This window comes from Muscardinus avellanarius (assembly GCF_963383645.1).
Source record: "Muscardinus avellanarius genome assembly, chromosome: 9".
Classification (NCBI taxonomy): domain Eukaryota; kingdom Metazoa; phylum Chordata; class Mammalia; order Rodentia; family Gliridae; genus Muscardinus; species Muscardinus avellanarius.
In genome coordinates, this window is record NC_137795.1 from 22,021,081 (window position 1) to 22,039,829 (window position 18,749).

Below are 18,749 nucleotides of genomic sequence, written 5' to 3' on the forward strand. Positions count from 1 at the left end.
TGGCAGAGATATCACACCATAGTCACAACGTCCAACTGGAGAACGCCCAACCTGGCACCTCCCACGGTCTACGTAGCCTCAATTGACTCCCTGGGTCTGAGAATTTGCGATACAACCCAGTAAAGAAGTAGTGGTGACTGAGACACCACAGACTCGAGATCCAGAGCACCTTAAGTGAACTCGTAGTGACTCAGGGAAGAACCCAGAGAAGGCACAAATTTCCAAAATCATGGGAAAGAGAAATAACAATGGAGCAGTGAATGGCCACAACCCCACAACATCAGAACCTGATAACACAGAAATACAGAGATCTCTTGAAGATCAAATCAGGAAAATAATTTTAGAAATAATAGAGGACTTTTGAAAAGAATTCAGAGAGAGCCAAAAAGAGATAAAGGATGCAATCATTGAAATAAAGGCCTCGATTCAAAGTATAAACAACCGATTAGACCACATGGAGAATAGAATCTCACTTCTAGAAGATGATCACTCCAAAAATGAACGCATAGTTTCTAATTTAGAAAAAAAAAATCCGACAGCAGGAATATGACATGGAAGAAATATGGGCCCATTTTAAGAGAACTAACCTAAGAATAATTGGAATAGAGGAGGGGAAAGAAGGTGAAACCAAAGGGATAAATAATCTCTTCAAGGAAGTAATAGCTGAAAATTTTCCAAACATAGAGCAAGAGGTCGATACACAGGTCCAGGAAACTTAGAGAACTCCCTTTAGACAGGATCAGAGAAGAGGATCCCCACGCCACATAATTGTCAAAATGACTAATGTGGAAGCCAAGGAGAGAATCTTAAAGGCAACAAAAACAAAAGGCCATGTGACATTCAGAGACAAACCAATTAGAATCACTCCAGACCTCCCAAACCAAGTCATGAAAGCCAGAAGGGCGTGGAGTAACATATTCCAAACTCTGAAAGAAAACAACATCCAGCCAAAAATTTCCTACTCAGCAAAACTATCTATAAAATTAGATGGGGAAATAAGAAGCTTCCATGACAAACAGAAACTGAAGGAATTTATGTCTTCAAAACCAGCGCTAGAGAAAATACTCAAGGAGATTAACTGCAAAGAGGAAATGGGTAATACATGCCAGAACCAAAGAAACAAGAATTCCCATCCAGCAGACAACTAAGCAAAGAAGAATAAACAGTATCTCAAACAGAAATAAGATCTTAACATGTTGGGAATTAAAAATTATCTCTCTATAATCACACTGAATGTAAACGGCCTCAACTCCCCAATAAAAAGACATAAAGTGGCAAAATGGATTAAAAGCCAGAATCCATCCATCTGCTGCTTACAAGAAACACACCTTACAAGTAAAGATAGGAACAAACTCAAGGTAAAGGGATGGAGCAAGGTAATCCATGCTAATGGTACTCGAAGACAAGCAGGAGTAGCAACTATGATATCGGACAAGTTAGACTTCAAACCCAAACTTATTAGAAGAGACAAAGAAGGTCACATTTTACTGGTAAAAGGAATAATCCAGCAAGAGGAAATAACAATAATCAACATCTATGCCCCAAACATAGGGGCAGCTACTTTCATAAATAAAACTCTTTGTGACATGAAGTCACACATAAATCCCAACACAATAATACTGGGAGACTTCAACTCACCTCTCACAATACTAGACCGATCTTCCAGACAAAGGGTCAGTAAAGATGCCTCAGAACTAAAGAACACCATTAACCAAATGGACCTGTTGGACACATATAGAATATTTCACCCAACTACAGCGGAGTTTATATTTTTCTCAGCTGCTCACAGAACCTTCTCCAAAATAGATCACATCCTGGGACACAAAATGAGCACTAGCAAATTTTAAAAATGTTACATACTTAGCCAGGCGTGGTGGCGCACGCTTGTAATCCCCGCGTTTGGGAGGCTGAGACAGGAGGATCGCGCTGGTTCGGAGCCAGCCTTGCTGGCTTAAGAGACCCTGTTTCCAAAAAAAAAAAAAAAAAAAAAAAAAAAAAGGGTCTGGGAGTGAAGCCCAGGGGTAGAAGGGCTTCCAGGAACCCCAGTACCACCAAAAAAAAAAAAAAAGTTACATACTTCCCTGTGTCATTTCAGACTGTAATGGAATGAAACTAGAAATCAACTATAAGAAGACCCAGAGAAACAACATAAACATGTGGAAACTAAGCACCACACTTCTGAATGAAAAGATGGTCATAGAAGATGTAAGAGGTGAAATCAAGAAATTTCTAGAAACAAATGAAAATAAAGATACAACATATCAAAACCCCTGGGACACTTTGAAGGCAGTATTAAGAGGAAAATTTATAGCACTGAGTGCTCACATAAGAAAAACAGAAAATCTTCAAATAAATAGTCTAATGACACACCTCAAAGCCCTTGAAAAGCAGGAACAACTGAACCCCAAATCCAGCAGAAGACGGAAAATTATTAAAATTAGAGCAGAAATTAACGAAATAAAGAATAAAAAAAATAAAGAAAATCAACAAAACCAAAAGCTGGTTTCTTGAAAAAATTAACAAGATTGATAAACCACTAGCCAACCTAACTAAAAAAAAAAAAAAAAAAGAGAGAATCAACCCAAATTATGAAGATAAGAGATGAAAAAGAAGACATTACTACTGATAGTGTAGAAATCCAGAGGATTATCAGAAACTACCTTGAAAAACTATACTCCAACAAAATGGAAAAACTGGAGGAAATCGAAAACTTCCTAGATAAATACAACCTTCATAAACTGAGTCAATAAGATATAGAACACTTAAACCAACCAATAACAATCAAAGAGATTGAAACAGCAATAAAGAGCTTACCATCAAAGAAAAGCCCAGGACCAGATGGTTTCCCAAGTAAATTCTATAAAACCTTTATAGAAGAGCTAACCCCAATACTACTCAAACTATTTCATGAAATAGAAAAAAACCGGGACTCTCCCAAATACATTCTATGAAGCCAAAATCACACTAATACCCAAACCAAATACAGACAGTTCAAGGAAGGAAAACTACAGGCCTATATCTCTGATGAACTTGGATGTAAAACTATTAAACAAAATACTAGCAACATGCATTCAAAACCACATCAAGAAAATCATACACCAAGATCAGGTAGGGTTCATCCCAGGCATGCAAGGCTGGTTCAATATACAAAAATCAATCCATGTAATTCATCATATAAACAGAATCAAAGACAAAAATCACATGATCATCTCAATAGATGCTGATAAAGCATTTGATAAAATTCAACATCCATTTATGATAAAAACACTGCAGAGAATTGGAATAGAAGGAACATATCTCAACATTATTAAGGCAATCTATAATAAGCCCACTGCCAACATCATATTAAATGGGGAAAAACTTCAAAAATTCCCCCTAAAAACTGGAACAAGACAAGAATGTCCATTATCACCACTTCTCTTCAATACAGTACTAGAGACTCTAGCCAGAGCAATAGGGCATGAAAAGGAAATCAAAGGAGTACAAATAGGAAAAGAAGAACTCAAGCTTTCACTATTTGCAGATGACATGATACAATATTTAGAAAACCCAACAAACTCAACCAAAAGGCTTATAGAACTGACCAACAAATTCAGCAAAGTATTTGGATACAAAATCAATCTTAAAAAATCAGAAGCTTTCCTGTACACCAACCATAAATCCACTGAAAAAGAAATTCAGAAAACACTTCCCCTCAGGATCTCCCACAAAAAAATAAAATACCTAGGAATAAACTTGACCAAGGAGGTAAAAGATCTCTACAAAGAAAATTATAAAACACTGAAAAAAGAAATAGAAGAAGATCTTAGAAGATGGAAGGACCTTCCATGTTCATGGATTGGCAGAATAAATATCATTAAAATGGCCATCCTCCCAAAAGTGATCTACAGATTTAACGCAATGCCCATTAAACTACCAAGATCATTCCTCACAGACATAGTAAAATCAGTCCTTAAATTTATCTGGAATAACAAAAAGCCCAGAATAGCCAAGGTAGTTCTCAGCAACAAAAACCACGCAGGAGGAATCACAATACCTGACTTTAAACTATACTACAAATCCATTGTAATAAAAACAGCATGGTACTGGCAAAAGAACAGATATATAGACCAATTGAGCAGAATAGAAGACCCAGAAACAAGTCCACACACTTTCAGCCAATTGATTTTTAACAAAGGGGCCAAAAACATACACTGGAAAAAAGATAGCCTCTTTAACAAATGGTGTTGGCAAAACTGGTTAACCATATGCAGAAAATTGGAAATTAATCCCACTTTTTCACCCTGTACAAAAGTCAACTCACGATGGATCAAAGACTTGGAAATTAAATCAGAGACCTTGAAACTCCTTGAAGAGGGCATAGGTCCAACACTGCAACACATAGGCACAGATAAACATTTCCTCAACAAGACCCCAAAGGCACAACAAATTAAAAGGAGAATCATTACATGGGATTGCATGAAACTGAAGAGCTTTTGTTCAGCAAAGGAAACTATCAAGAACCTCAATCAAGAGCTAACAGAATGGGAGAAGATTTTTGCCACCTATACCTCCGATAGAGGACTAATATTTAGAATATACAGAGAACTCAAGAAACTCAACACTAAGAAAACAAAGCATCCAATAACAAAATGGGCAAATGAACTAAATAGACACTTCACAAAAGAAGAAATTCAAATGGTCAATAAATGTATGAAAAAATGCTCAACATCACTGGCAATCAGAGAGATGCAAATCAAAACTACCCTGAGATTTCACCTAACTCCAACAAGAATGGCAATCATTCAAAACACAAACAACAACAGATGCTGGCGAGGATGTGGAGAGGTGGGAACTCTAAGACATTGTTGGTGGGATTGCAAATTAGTGCAACCACTTTGGAAAACAGTATGGAGAATCCTCAGAAGAATGGGAACAAATGTACCATTTGATCCAGCAATACCACTTCTGGGTATCTACCCAAAAGAAAAGAAACCAAACTACCAAACTAATGCATGTGTATCTATGTACATAGCTGCCCAATTAACCATAGCCAAACTATGGAACCAGCCAAGATGTCCATCAACAGATGAATGGATTACAAAACTGTGGGATATATACACAATGGAATTTTACTCAGCCATCAAAAAAACCTCAATTACATCATTTTCAGGGAAATGGATGGAACTGGAGGACATTATGCTAAGTGAGATTAGTCAGTCACATAAAATAAGAAATCAGATGCTTTCCCTAATAAGTGAGAGTTAGGGAGAAATGGGTCATAGGAGGAACTCTTGAAAAAGAAGTCCTATAGAGGAGCAAACAAGACAATCTAAAGGAGGAGAAAGGAGGGGGGAAGAGGAAATCTCTAAAATATGCAATGTACTTAAACATATAGAAGTCAACCACTAAGCCAAGCAAGGGAAGGAGGGACAGGGAGAGAATGGGGTGGGAATTGGGAAGGGGTTAAATCAGCGATGTGTACATGCTTGTACACACAAGTTTTTTTTACCCCAATATGATGTTTGAATATAATGCACCAATAAAAAAATTTTAAAGGAAAAAAATAATAATAACCCTTTCCAGCATAAAAAAATAAATCAAAGTGGTAGATTTAAAACTCACTGTATAAAAATGGCATAAATAATGCAATAAAAAGAGATTATCAAACTGAATTTAAAAAGCAGAACACAATCGGGTACTCTGTACAAGAATCTAACTATAAGTATACCCCTTTTTCAATACTTGAAATATTAGAAAGAAAATCAGCAAGGCTATAAAAATGTAGGCAGTATGGTCAAACTTGATGTAATATACATTTATAAAAACTCTTTACCAATAACATCACAACAGGACTTCCGGGAAGATGGCGACCCAGAAAAGCGGGGCTTAAGAGCCCCGCTAACAACAAATCTCCATTACCACAAAATCAGCGCCTTTCAAAGCCAGAAAACAACATCACCAGAGAAACAAAAAAAATCACCAGGCTCCAGAGAGAAAGCGGACTGAGAACAGAGCCACAGAGGAGATCCTCACGCCTGAGGACGCAGCTTCACACCTGAGGACGCGGCAGCAGCGCCATACTGCTGGCGGCACCGGCGAATTCACGGGATGGCCACAGCAAGCCGAGGGGAGCCGCTGCGGAACAGCCAGGCGGGATTTCTCGGCGCAGAGGGCATCTAAAGCTCCCAGTGGCTGAGCTCAGCACACGCTGCAGGGATTCAGAGTGGAAATCAAAACCAAGAAAAAAAAAAACGCCAGCCCCATAGCCGAGGGCGTAGCAGCGGCGCCATATTGCCACCGGCAGCAACAGCCCCGAATTCACCGATTCAGTAGAGCTACATCTGCGTACTCAAGAACAGTGAGTCAAATTGTGGGCCACAGTGGAGAAATCCCAGTACTGTACTCACTGGGACTTGACCCAGTGGGAGAGGGGCGGTGGCAGTGATATCACACCATAGGAGAACATGCAACCTGGCACCCCCCACAGTCTAAAGCAGCCTCTATCGACTCTCTGGGTCGGAGACTCTGTGATACAACCCAGTAAAGGAGTAGTGGGGTCTGAGATACTACTGACTCGAGATCCAGAACACCTTAAGTGAAGTCATAGTGACCCAAGGGAAGAACCCAGAGAAGGCACAAACATCCGAAATCATGGGAAAGAGGAATAATACTGGAGCAATGAATGCTCACAACCCCACAACATCAGAACCCGATAAAACAGAAAATCAGAGATTTCTAGAAGATCAAATCAGGAAAATAACTGTAGAAATAATAGAGGTGCTTCGAAAAGAACTCAGAGAGAGCCAAAAAGAGATAAAGGATGCAATTAATGAAGTAAAGGCCTCAATTCAAAGCACAAACAACCGATTAGACCACATGGAGAACAGAATCTCGCTCTTAGAAGATGATCATTCCAAAAATGAACGCATAGTTTCTAATCTAGGAAAAATTATCCGGCAGCAGGAATCTGATATTGAAGAAATATGGACCCATTTTAAGAGAGCTAACCTAAGAATAATTGGAATAGAGGAGGGAAAAGAAAGTGAAACCAAAGGGATCAACAATCTCTTAAAGGAAGTAATAGCAGAAAATTTTCCAGACATAGAGCAAGAGGTTGATACGCAGGTCCAGGAAACGTATAGAACTCCCTTTAGACAGGATCGAAGAAGAGGATCCCCACGCCACATAATTGTCAAAATGACCAATGTGGAAGCCAAGCAGAGAATCTTAAAGGCAACAAAAGCAAAGGGCCAAGTGACATTCAGAGGCAAACCAATTAGAATCACTCCAGACTTCCCAAACCAAGTTATGAGAGCCAGAAGGGCTTGGAGTAACACATTCCCAATTTTGAAAGAAAACAACTTCCAGCCAAAAATTTCCTACCCAGCAAAACTTTCTATCAAATTAGATGGAGAAATAAGAAGCTTCCATGACAAACAGAAACTGAAGGAATTTATGTCTTCAAAACCAGCACTAGAAAAAATACTCAAAGAGATTATCTATAAAGAAGAAATAGGTAACACACATCAGAACTAGAGAAACAAGATTTTCCATCCAACAGACAACTAAGATTGGTTATCTGTGGAGATTCATTACTTATGTTAGTCTTTTACCTATCTGTAAAGGGTATTGTTTGCCTTTATTGTTGTTAATTTTTAGGATTTCTAGTTGGAATATTAATATACCTTCAGATATAGCATTTGGAAATATTTTATCCCATTCTATTAGTAACTGTTAACTCTGTTTACATTGTCTTTGGATATACAATATTTTTTTTATTTTTTAGGGAGTTTGTATACTCTTCTGTTGCCTGTGTCATTGAAATCATAACCAAGAAATCACTTCCAATTTCAATGTTGTGAGGTTTTATGACCCAGATTTTCTCCTAAAAGTTTATAGTCTTAAGATTTATATTTAGGTCTTTTATCTATTTTGAGTTAATGTTTGTATATGGGATTAGGTAAGGGTCCAATTTTATTCTTTTCCATGTAATTATTATTTTTCAACAATATTTAGTTAAAAGATTATTATTTCCACCACCAAATGTTCGTGGAAACCTTGTCAAAAATAACTTGACAATATAGGGAAGAATTTATCTCTAGGCTTTTATTTAACTCCAATGGTTTATATATCTGCCTTTAGAATAGTACTACACTGTTTCAATTATTGTAGCTTTATATGGTTTGAAATCAGAAAATATACATCTTCTAGCTTTGTTCTTTTTCAAGATCGTTGTGGGTACCTAGAGTTCATATTCCATATTAGGATAGATTTTTTTTCTGAAAAATAAATATATAAATATATGATAGTTTCACCTAAAAAATAGAAAAAATAGATTCTCTGGTAAGAAAGAAAGCAAAAAGAAATATTGAAATGTTATCTTTAAGTCATCAAAAGCTTGGTATCAGACAAATGAAACTGTTATGTGAGATTATCATTTTTAATTTTTGATAAATTGCTATAATACTAGATGTCAATCACTAAGCCAAGCATGGGAGGGAGGGATAGGGAGAGAATGGGGTGGGGATCGGGTGGGGGCTGACTGGGCAATGTGTGTATGTATGTCTACAAAAGTATGTATCCCACTATGATGTATAAATACAGTGCACCAATTAAAAATAAAAAATAAAAAAAATAAAAATAAAAGAATAATAAATAATAACAAAAAAATAACATCACAACATGTGTCCTTTTCAAGTGCACATAAAATAGGTAATAAATTTTAAAACATCTAAGTAAGTTAAATGAAGTATGTCATCTGATTACACTGGAATTAATCTCTAGAAATTCCACAAACAGTTGGACCATCCAAAATGACCTCTAAAGAACTCTTTTACACTGGTGGTGTGAATGCAAACTAGTTCAACCACTATGGAGATCTGTGTGGAGATTCCTAAGAAAGGTGGGAATAGATCCACCATATGATCCAGCTATACCACTCCTGGGTATCTTTCCAAAGGGGTTGAATTCAGAGAAATACAGCAACATATGCATACCTATGTTCATAGCAGCACAATATGTAATAGCCAAAATATGGAACCAACCCAGATCACCATCAACAGATGAATGGATAGCAAAACTTTGGGAAATACACACAATGGAATTCTATTCAGCCATAAAGAAGAACAAAATTATATCATTTGCAAGAAGATGGAAAGCCCTGGAGAACATTATGTTAAGTGAGATCAGCCAAGCACAAAAGAAGAAGATACATATGTTTCCTCTAATATGCCCAAACTAGGAAACACAAAGAATACCAGTGGGACTCCAGTTATTGAAGGGGAAATACTAGCTAAGTTTGGATGGTAAGATAGGAGAGGAGGAAGGTCGGTCTTGATTAATGAGGGTCTACACCTGAACATGTGTAAAATTATGAATAAGTCATGGTTAACCTGGACAGCCATTGGTGGGAGGGGGTAAAGGAAAACAGGGGCGGGGGGGGGAGGGCATCAAATATAGTGTAAATGTATACTATTTACGTTCAATAAAAAAATTGTTTAAAAAAATGACCTCTAAAAAGTCCACAAATAACACATTTCTAAATAATTTAATGATTCAAGAAGAAATCAAGAGTAAAACTAGAAAATATTTTAATTGAATAAAAATGAAAACAATATATCAAAATTTGTGGGAATGCTGCTAAAGAAGAACCTATGAGGAAATTTATAGAATTAAACCTCTCTATAAGAATAACAAAGAAAACTCTCAAATCAAAAGCTCAGTTTCTTGCCAGGTGTGGTGGCACACGCTTGTAATCCCAGCATTGTAATCCCAGCATTCGGGAGGCTGAGACCAGAGGATGGTAGTTCGCGGACAGCCTCAGCTACTTAGCGAGGCCCTTCACAACTTAATGAGATCCTGTTTCAAAATAAAGAATAAAAAATAGGGCAGGGGGTATAGCTCAGAGATTGAATGCCCCTGAGTTCCATCCACAGACCCTCAAAAAAAAACAAACAACAAAGCAACTACTCAGTTTATACGGATTAAAATGGAAATCATGAAATAAAGAAGGGAGAATATGAATATGAATATAAATATAAATGAAACCCAAAAGCTGGTTTTCTGAGATCAATTAAATTAATAAATCTCTGTCAACATAATTATTAGCCAGACTTATCAGGAAAAAAAGAGAGGAAGACTTGACATGAATTGCCAATATCAGAAATGAGAGAGGACTTCATCAGAGATGTTACAGATATTTAAACCCGGGCGTGGTGGATTACACTTGTGATCCCAGGACTTGGGAGGCTGAAACAGGAGGATCACAGGTTTTCAGCCAGCCTCAGCAACTTACTAAGGCCCTCTGTAACTTATTGAGACTCTGTTTCAAAATAACGAATAAAAAATAGGGCTGGGGGAGTAGTTTGGAGGTAGAATGTCCCTGTGTTCAATCCCAAGTACCTCAAAAAAAAAAAAAGAAGAAGAAAATATTACGAATGTTGTTCCAGTTACATTGACATTTTACATAAAAATGGATATATTCCATGAGAAGTACAAACTACCAAAAGCTCATTTAAGGAAAAATAGCCTTGATTCCTCTGTATCTATTAGGGGAATTGAATTTGTAGTTTAAAACTTTGTCAAAAAACAAAATAAGCAAACAAAATCCAGGCAAGTGGGTTCCCTACAAACTTTACTAAGGAAAAATAATAACAACCCTACTCAAACTGTCCAGAAAAAACTGAAGAAGAATGAGTAATTCCCAATTCATTTGTAAGTATTATCCTTTATTAGAAATCAGAAAAAAGATATTATTGAAGAAAAATAACAAAACACTATGGACTAATATTCCTCATGAAACACAAATGTGAAAGTTGAAGATAAAGCTTTGACAAGTTGTACATGTGCACACACACACACACACACACACACACACACAAGAATGCATCATGATCATACAGCATTTGTTTCAGGTATGCATGGTTGATTCACCATTCAAAAACCCTGATCAGTGTAATTCACTATATTAACAAACTAAAAATGAAAAAACCCACACAGTCATCAAAATAGATGCAGAGAATATGAGAAAATACACATCCATTCAACTTTAAATCTTTCAATATAGAAATTATAGGCTACTTCTTCAACCTAATAAATGTCAGTTTATAAAACATATAACTAGCACCATACTTAACAATGAATTACTCTGGTGATAGAAGCCAATGAAGTAAGGCCAATAAAGAAATACACAGCATCTAGATTAAACAAGAGGAAGACAAACTGCCTTTACTCACAAACCATATGATAGTTTATATAGGAAATCCAGTGAAATTTACAGAAAAGCTACAGGAACTAAAAACTGAGTTTGGCAAAGGTGTAGGATAAGCATCAATATACAAAAATCATATGTATGATAGTGTGAAATACAATCATAAAAGCTAAAAATTTAAGACAATAATCTATAATAGCACTAAAAATATAAAATATTTAGGACTAAATCCAATAAAGAATGTGAAACATCCACTCTTTTTAAACTATGATGAAAAGAAGTCAGAAAAGACCATAATAAAGGGAAACATATATTGTGTCTATGGGTAAGATAATTCACTATCATTGAGTTGTTGCCCTATAGATTCAATGCAAAACTAATCAATACCTGTACTGGATTGAACATCCTGCCATGTTTATTCTCACCCAAAGCCTGTTAATGTGACCTAAGGTGGCAACGGGAATGGTTTATATAATGTAAAGCACATCTAGTTGATTAATAAAGGAAAAAGGAAAGAACTTAAAGATAGGGGTTAGGATAAGCCTACTATAACACATCCCCATAAAACAGTATTTTGCTGCCAAATGGTGTAGTAAAGACCAAATTGATGTGGGAATAGCTTGTTACATTTGTAGTAAAAAAATAATAACAAAACTGACTGAATTTTCAAAAATCTACATTTACTTCATTATTCAAAAAAATAGAGACCTTCAAAAAAAAGAAAATAAATCATGACATTAAACAAAATATTAAAAGTGGAATTCACTGAGAAATTACCTTATACTTTATAATTTTTATGTTTTTGCAATTTTACTAATTTTTCATATTAACCACATATTCTTCAGGCATCATTTTAAAAAAGTATATAAAACAATAGATGTTGCAACTTATAGCTACATTTAGAAGTTGGAGCTCTCGTGTGTGTGTGTGTGTGTGTGTGTGTGTGTGTGTGTGTGTGTGTATGCCATGGGTATTATATGCAGAAAATTTTCATCTTATATTATTTCATTAAACATATTTTGAGAACCTTTACTAAATCCTAGGTCTTGTGTTAGGCACTTAAAACTTTCTCAAGAGACAGAGGGAGGAGGTGAAATAGAAAGCTTAAGGAATAAAGCCAATTAGGAGTTATTTTTCATGCAATACCTTTCATGAAATACTTTTTATTTAAGAATCACTTAATAATTTACAATTTCTAAACAGTGAATAAAGTTTTAGCATTTTATCAATAAGTATGATGAAGTAGTAGCCTAGGGAAATCTAACTTCGTGACTGGAAGCCTATGAAAATGTTAAATAATATTAACTACAGTATTATAGTAAATATAATATATACCATATTATAGCATACAAATATACATTTGCATGAAGACCCTCCCACCACTACATCCTGCTATTTACCATTATCACTGATATATAACAACATGAAGGAGCTTATCAGTCTCAAAACCCAAGCAAGTTCTGGAGGACAAGCTTCCAGCACAGAAAGGAGAGATGCAGCTAAACAGATTTGTGACTTATTGATGCCGAGTATCTGCTTCTCTTCAGGTGTTTAAAATGCAGCCACAGGGCCTATGGCATTCTGCTCTATGTCTGTATCAGAAGCATCATGGCTGGCAGAAAGATCACAGGTTTGCTCATCTACTAACTAGGGATACTGACACGTAAGTCACAGAACTGCCATCAAGATTAAATTGCATAGATTATGCTATATCATATATTTAAAGAATGTAGATATTTTGTTAGAAGCTCTGGAGTCTGAGACCCTTGCAACCATTTGCACACTGGTTTGAAACTATTTTAAGAACACCAGATGATAAATGAATTTACTGCTTATTTATACCGGCTCAAGGAATAGAGCAATGATACTGATGATCCACCTGGACAAGAAACTGGCTAAACCTGAGCTTGACACACACTATGCACTTCCCCTCCTTTCCATTTCCATCTCACTAATTCTTTCTGTTTTAAAATAATGTTAACACATTTATGTTGAAAATAGCAAGTAAAAGAAGAAGCAGCTGGCTCAAAAAAGTATATGCTATATTGAAAAGATAAGCCAGTGCAGAACTTAAAACAAGGTTACAGATCCCCAGCAAGAGAGAGCCGTGTATGTCCATAACTGCATGTATATATGTATATGTATGGCATACATATGAATGTATGTCTATAACTAATGTGTATGTCTATAATCCTGTCTCATCAGGATTGCAGAGATAAAAAGGGCCATTTTCATGCACTGATTTTGCAAGTTGAAAATATATTTCCATTTGATTGGCTAGGAAAAATAGGATGATTTCATAAACTTAAAATGTAAGATGAAACTGGTCTGGAAAGCAGAGATATGAGTGGAAAAATTAATGGTGTTAATCAGGTCCCAACAGTCACAGGACAGAAAGTCCATGCTCCTGTTTTGCAGGATAGCACAGCAGAAAGCTCTGAAGGAATGATGAGCAGGGCTTAGAGAAACACACTTGAATGCTCAAAGGATAATCCTCCTGGATTTGTAAAGGGAAAGCCAGATCAAAGTGAGAAAATATATAACATCATTGCTGGCAAAAAATTAGAAAAATAGCTGTGGCTATTTGCTATAAAAATATAAAACAGACAATCTTTTCTTCTCTCTGCCACAGGGCAGGAAGAGGTACTCCTGGGCACAAAGGGACCCCGCCTCTGATCCTGCACCTAATGGAGCCTCGGGATTTTAAGTACCTTTCTCAAAATTTCCTAAGTCCTTCTCTGGCTATCACTGGCAATGCTGTGTGGTCAGGGCACCCCCAAATCTTCCTCAGGGCCTGCACTCCTCATGTTCCCCACCCCTCCTTTGAGAACACCCCAGCCCTACTCTATACCCAGGGTTGATTATGTGTCCCAGCAGCCATGGGCTCATATTCTTGGAGTTTTCTCAGAGCCAGTGGCTGGGCCTGTTTTCAGGAGGGAGGCTGGTGAATAGACTGCTCCCCTGATTGGCATGGCACTCCACTACATAGCCTCACGACTGGCCACAATGCTGTTCATACGCTCATTTCAAGGGACTCAAATTATTACATGGGGAAAATATTTACTCGGGACAAAATCCTTGAGGAAGGTCCTGGAGGGAGGGGAAAAGAACACACTGGACTTAATGTCATCAAGCTGAGCAGAAAAAAGTTCTAACATTTTCTTAGAGAAAAAGAAAAAATTATCTTACATATATACATGATTGCTTTATGTTTTATTTTTTGTTTTGATCTCTCTCTCTCTCTCTCTCTCTCTCTCTGTGTGTGTGTGTGTGTGTGTGTGTGTGTGTGTGTGTGTGTGTATGTATATATATATGGATTCCAGAATTGAACCCAGGGGCATTCAACCTCTGAGCTCTACCCTTAATCCTATTTTATTTTTTATTTTAAAACAGGTTCTCACTAAGTTGCAGAGGGCCTCACTAAGTTGCTGAGGCTAGGGTTAAACATGTCATCCTCCTGTTTCACCCTCCTAAGTACTGGGATTACAAGTGTGCACCACAATGTCCAGCTAAATTGTCATTTCTTAAAATATTTCACCAACCATCCATTTCCCAGGAACAAGGTATTTTGAGTGGGTAGAGAAGACTGAGAAACTCTGGCTTTAAGAAAAAATTAAATGGGGCTTCTGTTGTTGCAGAACTTCTCAAAGCCTTTAAATGACTAAGTTCTCCCTTTTCATATCATCCAATGTGCACCACCACACCTGGCTGAGCCTTTTGGTCTGATAACTGGGCATTTCCCTGTGATCATGGAAAGACGTTTCCCAGAGAAAATTCTATACCATTGTTAAGGTTTGGGCCATTAGAGGGCTCTGTGGGTCTGATGCATTTCTGTTTTCAATCCCAGAACACACTCACAAAAATTGCTGCTGTGAAGATGCTCAGAGAAACACAATCCATCAAAGACTGGGCATATTTCAACTATCATATTCAGAGCATCTAGGCAGGATTAACACAAATGCTTTTCTTTCCATTAAGTGCACAATAAAAATAGCAAACTAGGGACATAAACTTATTTTCTAAAAGTAGCATAACTCAAAAAAAATAACATTAAAACAAATTTAAATGAGTTATTCTACTAATTACTAATGCATCAGGCATACATTACTATCCCTTTCTAGATATGTCTCCATTTTCTAGTTTTCAAACTTCCTTGCAGTTAGCATCTCATTTTCTTGAAGCACTGCTATTTATTGTCTTTTATTCAGTCATCTGTGAACTGTCAGACATATTATTATACAAATGATACAATTCATTCACTTATAAAATGATGCTTGACATACAATCTGGTTAAAACATCCAATTTTATTATCATTTATATATACACATATTATGAGCATACACACACATATATGTGTGTATATGTGCATGTGCGCGTATGTCCAAAGGTCCTAAATAAGGAACATTTTTAAGTCATACTATTTCTAAATAGGGCAGTTATAAATGGTCAATCATCATACACTTGGTTCAGCTGGCTATTTCCCTGGAAGAAATCTGTTAATTTATGGTGGTACTTTGTTAATGGTCACAGATTTGTACAACAGGAAATCCTGACAGACTGAGAGAGTGGCTCCCACAGTGGCCACCCAAGAACAGCAGCCTCTGCACCACCTCGAGCTCCTTAGAGATGTCAGTTCTTGACTCCACCCAAGACCTGCTAAATTGGGAACTCTACTGAATTGGCTAAAATAACACAAAATGGTTATTTACAGCTACAGAGGAACAAACAACTAAGGAAACTGTTAAGACATTTCAGGAAGAGGCAGCATCTGTATATTTTTAGTAAAGTTAGATTGTCAGTCCATAAGCCAGAAAGTAGACTGAAGTGTAAGTCCTGCTTCACTCTCACATTCTGTTAGTCAACAGCAACACTTCATGTTATACTCTGCGGGCCCAACTGCTGGAGTGCAGTTGCTTATCAGATTTAGAAAAGAGACAAAAACTTCCTCTTTGACCTCCCCAGATGAAAACAACATAAACGAAGCAGAAGCCCCCAATATACACACCAAATTGCACCTCCATAATGTCTCTGGTGGTTAGTTCTCTCAAATTGAGCTGGATGTGACACACAGCCAGTAAGTTATGAGAGGTGCTGATGGAGAGAGTGCCTGAAGTACTAATAAAGCCCAGGTGAGTGGATTTATCAGAGAACTGTGTCCTGGCAGGAGCCACAGCTGGAGAATGAATGTTTCCATTTTGAAAGATGCTACCTCTCCCTTCCCCCAACTATTAACTTTTCTCATCCCTCTCACACAACAATATCAGCAAAAGTTAATGCTCCTAGAAGTACCTAGGAGCCTCTCTGGGCATTTGTAATTTTCAAAAGTGCTTTAAGTCTTTTTCCCCCACCATGAAGGGTCCTTATCTAGGAGCTTGCACACATCAAATAAAAAAAAAACACTTAAGAAAAAAGAACACTTCTGAACCTCATCTTTACTTCAGAACTAGTCTGCATGTCATGTTCTGGCCACTTGTCATCTCATCTCCTGAGTACACAGGCTTCCAAAGGACCAAAGTCTCTGCTCGTGATGGAATTGAGAAGATGCTCTCAAAGGGTCCAGGTAAAAGCAACTGAGTAAAGGCATTATCACCCCAAAATGTTCTCTGCATAAAAAGTCCATGTAGCAAAGAGAATAGTAGCAAAGACAAGGAGACAGAACTTAAAAATCAAAACTTCTAAAGTTTGGTGTCAGTGCAACTGGTGAGTTCAGATCTCGAATAGGCATTCTGGTGACATCTGTGTGTCCACTGACATACAATCCCCCACTCAAGAGAGCTGCTAGAGCTCACTGCAAACTACAACTAGCTTATCAAATGTAGCATCTGGTAAAACAATAGAAGAAAACTCAAAGTACCAAACCTATTGATAAATATCCTCAAAAAAAAAAAAAAAAGAAATCAAGATTTGCCACAGCATTATTCCTGAGTTTTGATTTTCTGAGCTGCTAATTATCAATTCAATCCCTCTGCTAGTATTGATGGAACAAGATTGTAACTGTTCTTACTGTGCTCAGTAATTATAGTACTGATGTAGGATAGAAGAAATAAGTAGGTAAAAAGGAGACAGACAGGAAGGAAAAAGTAAAAATATAACTTTAATATAAGAACCTGGAGCTGAAGTGCTTCTGCCTCTAGTCCACAAACCAATTCTCTTTCCCAGGCCTGACTCTACCATAAATTCTTGGGAAACCTGTAGATCCTAGAATTAACAATATTTCCGAGAAAACCTATAATTTAGGATATCCTAACTTATCCATCAATCAACTAATAAGGACCCCGATCAACCCAAGATCATCCACCCTAAGGCTGACCAGACCAAAAGACCATCAGGAAGCGCCTCGGGACTACTGGACTGAGATCAACCACCCTAAGGCTGACCAGACCACCTGCCCACCATAAACTGCCTTGGGACTACCGGACCGAACTCATCCTCACAAACTGTCTCTAGCCCACCCCTCACGAACGTCCCCTATAAGAAGAGAACCCTGAACTCCCCAAAATGCCTTCCTCATCTTGAGGTGGCCGCATTCTCTCTTGAATGTGTATTTCCTCCCCCTTTTCCCCAATAAACTTCTGTCGATGTCTCTAACTGGCACGTGCTGAAATTCTTTTCTATCACATTAGCCAAGGACCCTGCAGACCATGAGTTCCTGAGCCGAGGACTCACCCCAACAGCACTGTGTTAGCACCTCTTACAAAATGGAAGCGCTGTTTCTGACCCGGAGAGTAAATGTAATTGGTGTGACTCTTCTGGTGACTCTTGCTCTTAAAACAAAGAGATGGTTTCAATGGCATTAGGAGCAGTTCTGGATGTCAGGACTATTCTCAGGCCCACGAGACAACCCAGTCCTCTTGGTGATAGGCCTACAGGTAGTTGCAGGTAGGATATGTTCACTCAGGTGTCTTTCAAAGCAGTGGGAACCCTGAAGTCCCATTTGCTTAATCATATAAATTATGCAACTCTGCTGCAGGACAGAAGACATCAAATTATTCACTCTTTAAATTTTATTTTCCTATTCTCCATTAGAATTCAATATAAAAGAAGACATATAGATTAGAACACAGACATTCATTAAAGTACTGGTGACATTACTGAGTAATTAGAAAACTTTCAGCCAACAATCAGGGGCTGGCATATTCAGTTGATAGAATACTAGGGTTAAATATATTTTGATAATATTACTACATGAAAATAGGCTCCATAAACAAGTAAAAAAGTCAGGATTCTAGGCCAACACAATCTAAATTTTAAGATGCAAAATTGGTATATATTCAGTGGGAAAAAAGACTGAAAAAATATGCCTAAATTTATTAGTGGTTATATCACATAGTATGGTTTAAGCAACTATTAAAATTCTTAATATAAATATTTTCCAATTTTCTATGATTTGTATACTACTCTTAGTAAAAAAAAAATGAGAATATTCAAAAGTTGTGCATCACCAATTTTAGAAATTGCTTAGAAACACAAAGTAAACCGGGCGTGGTGCTGCACACTTGTAATCCCAGTACTTGGGAGGCTGAGACAGGAGGATCATGGTTCGCAGCCAACTTCAGC

The 18,749-nt window shown here is 37.2% G+C and overlaps 1 protein-coding gene across 2 annotated transcripts in view; it reads right to left on the bottom strand.

The window, feature by feature from the left end:
• AMPH (amphiphysin) overlaps positions 1 to 18,749 on the bottom strand; it is a gene marked incomplete at both ends in the record, with an annotated part of 304,580 nt that overhangs the window by 67,983 nt on the left and 217,848 nt on the right. The gene's annotated exons all lie outside the window — the stretch shown is intronic.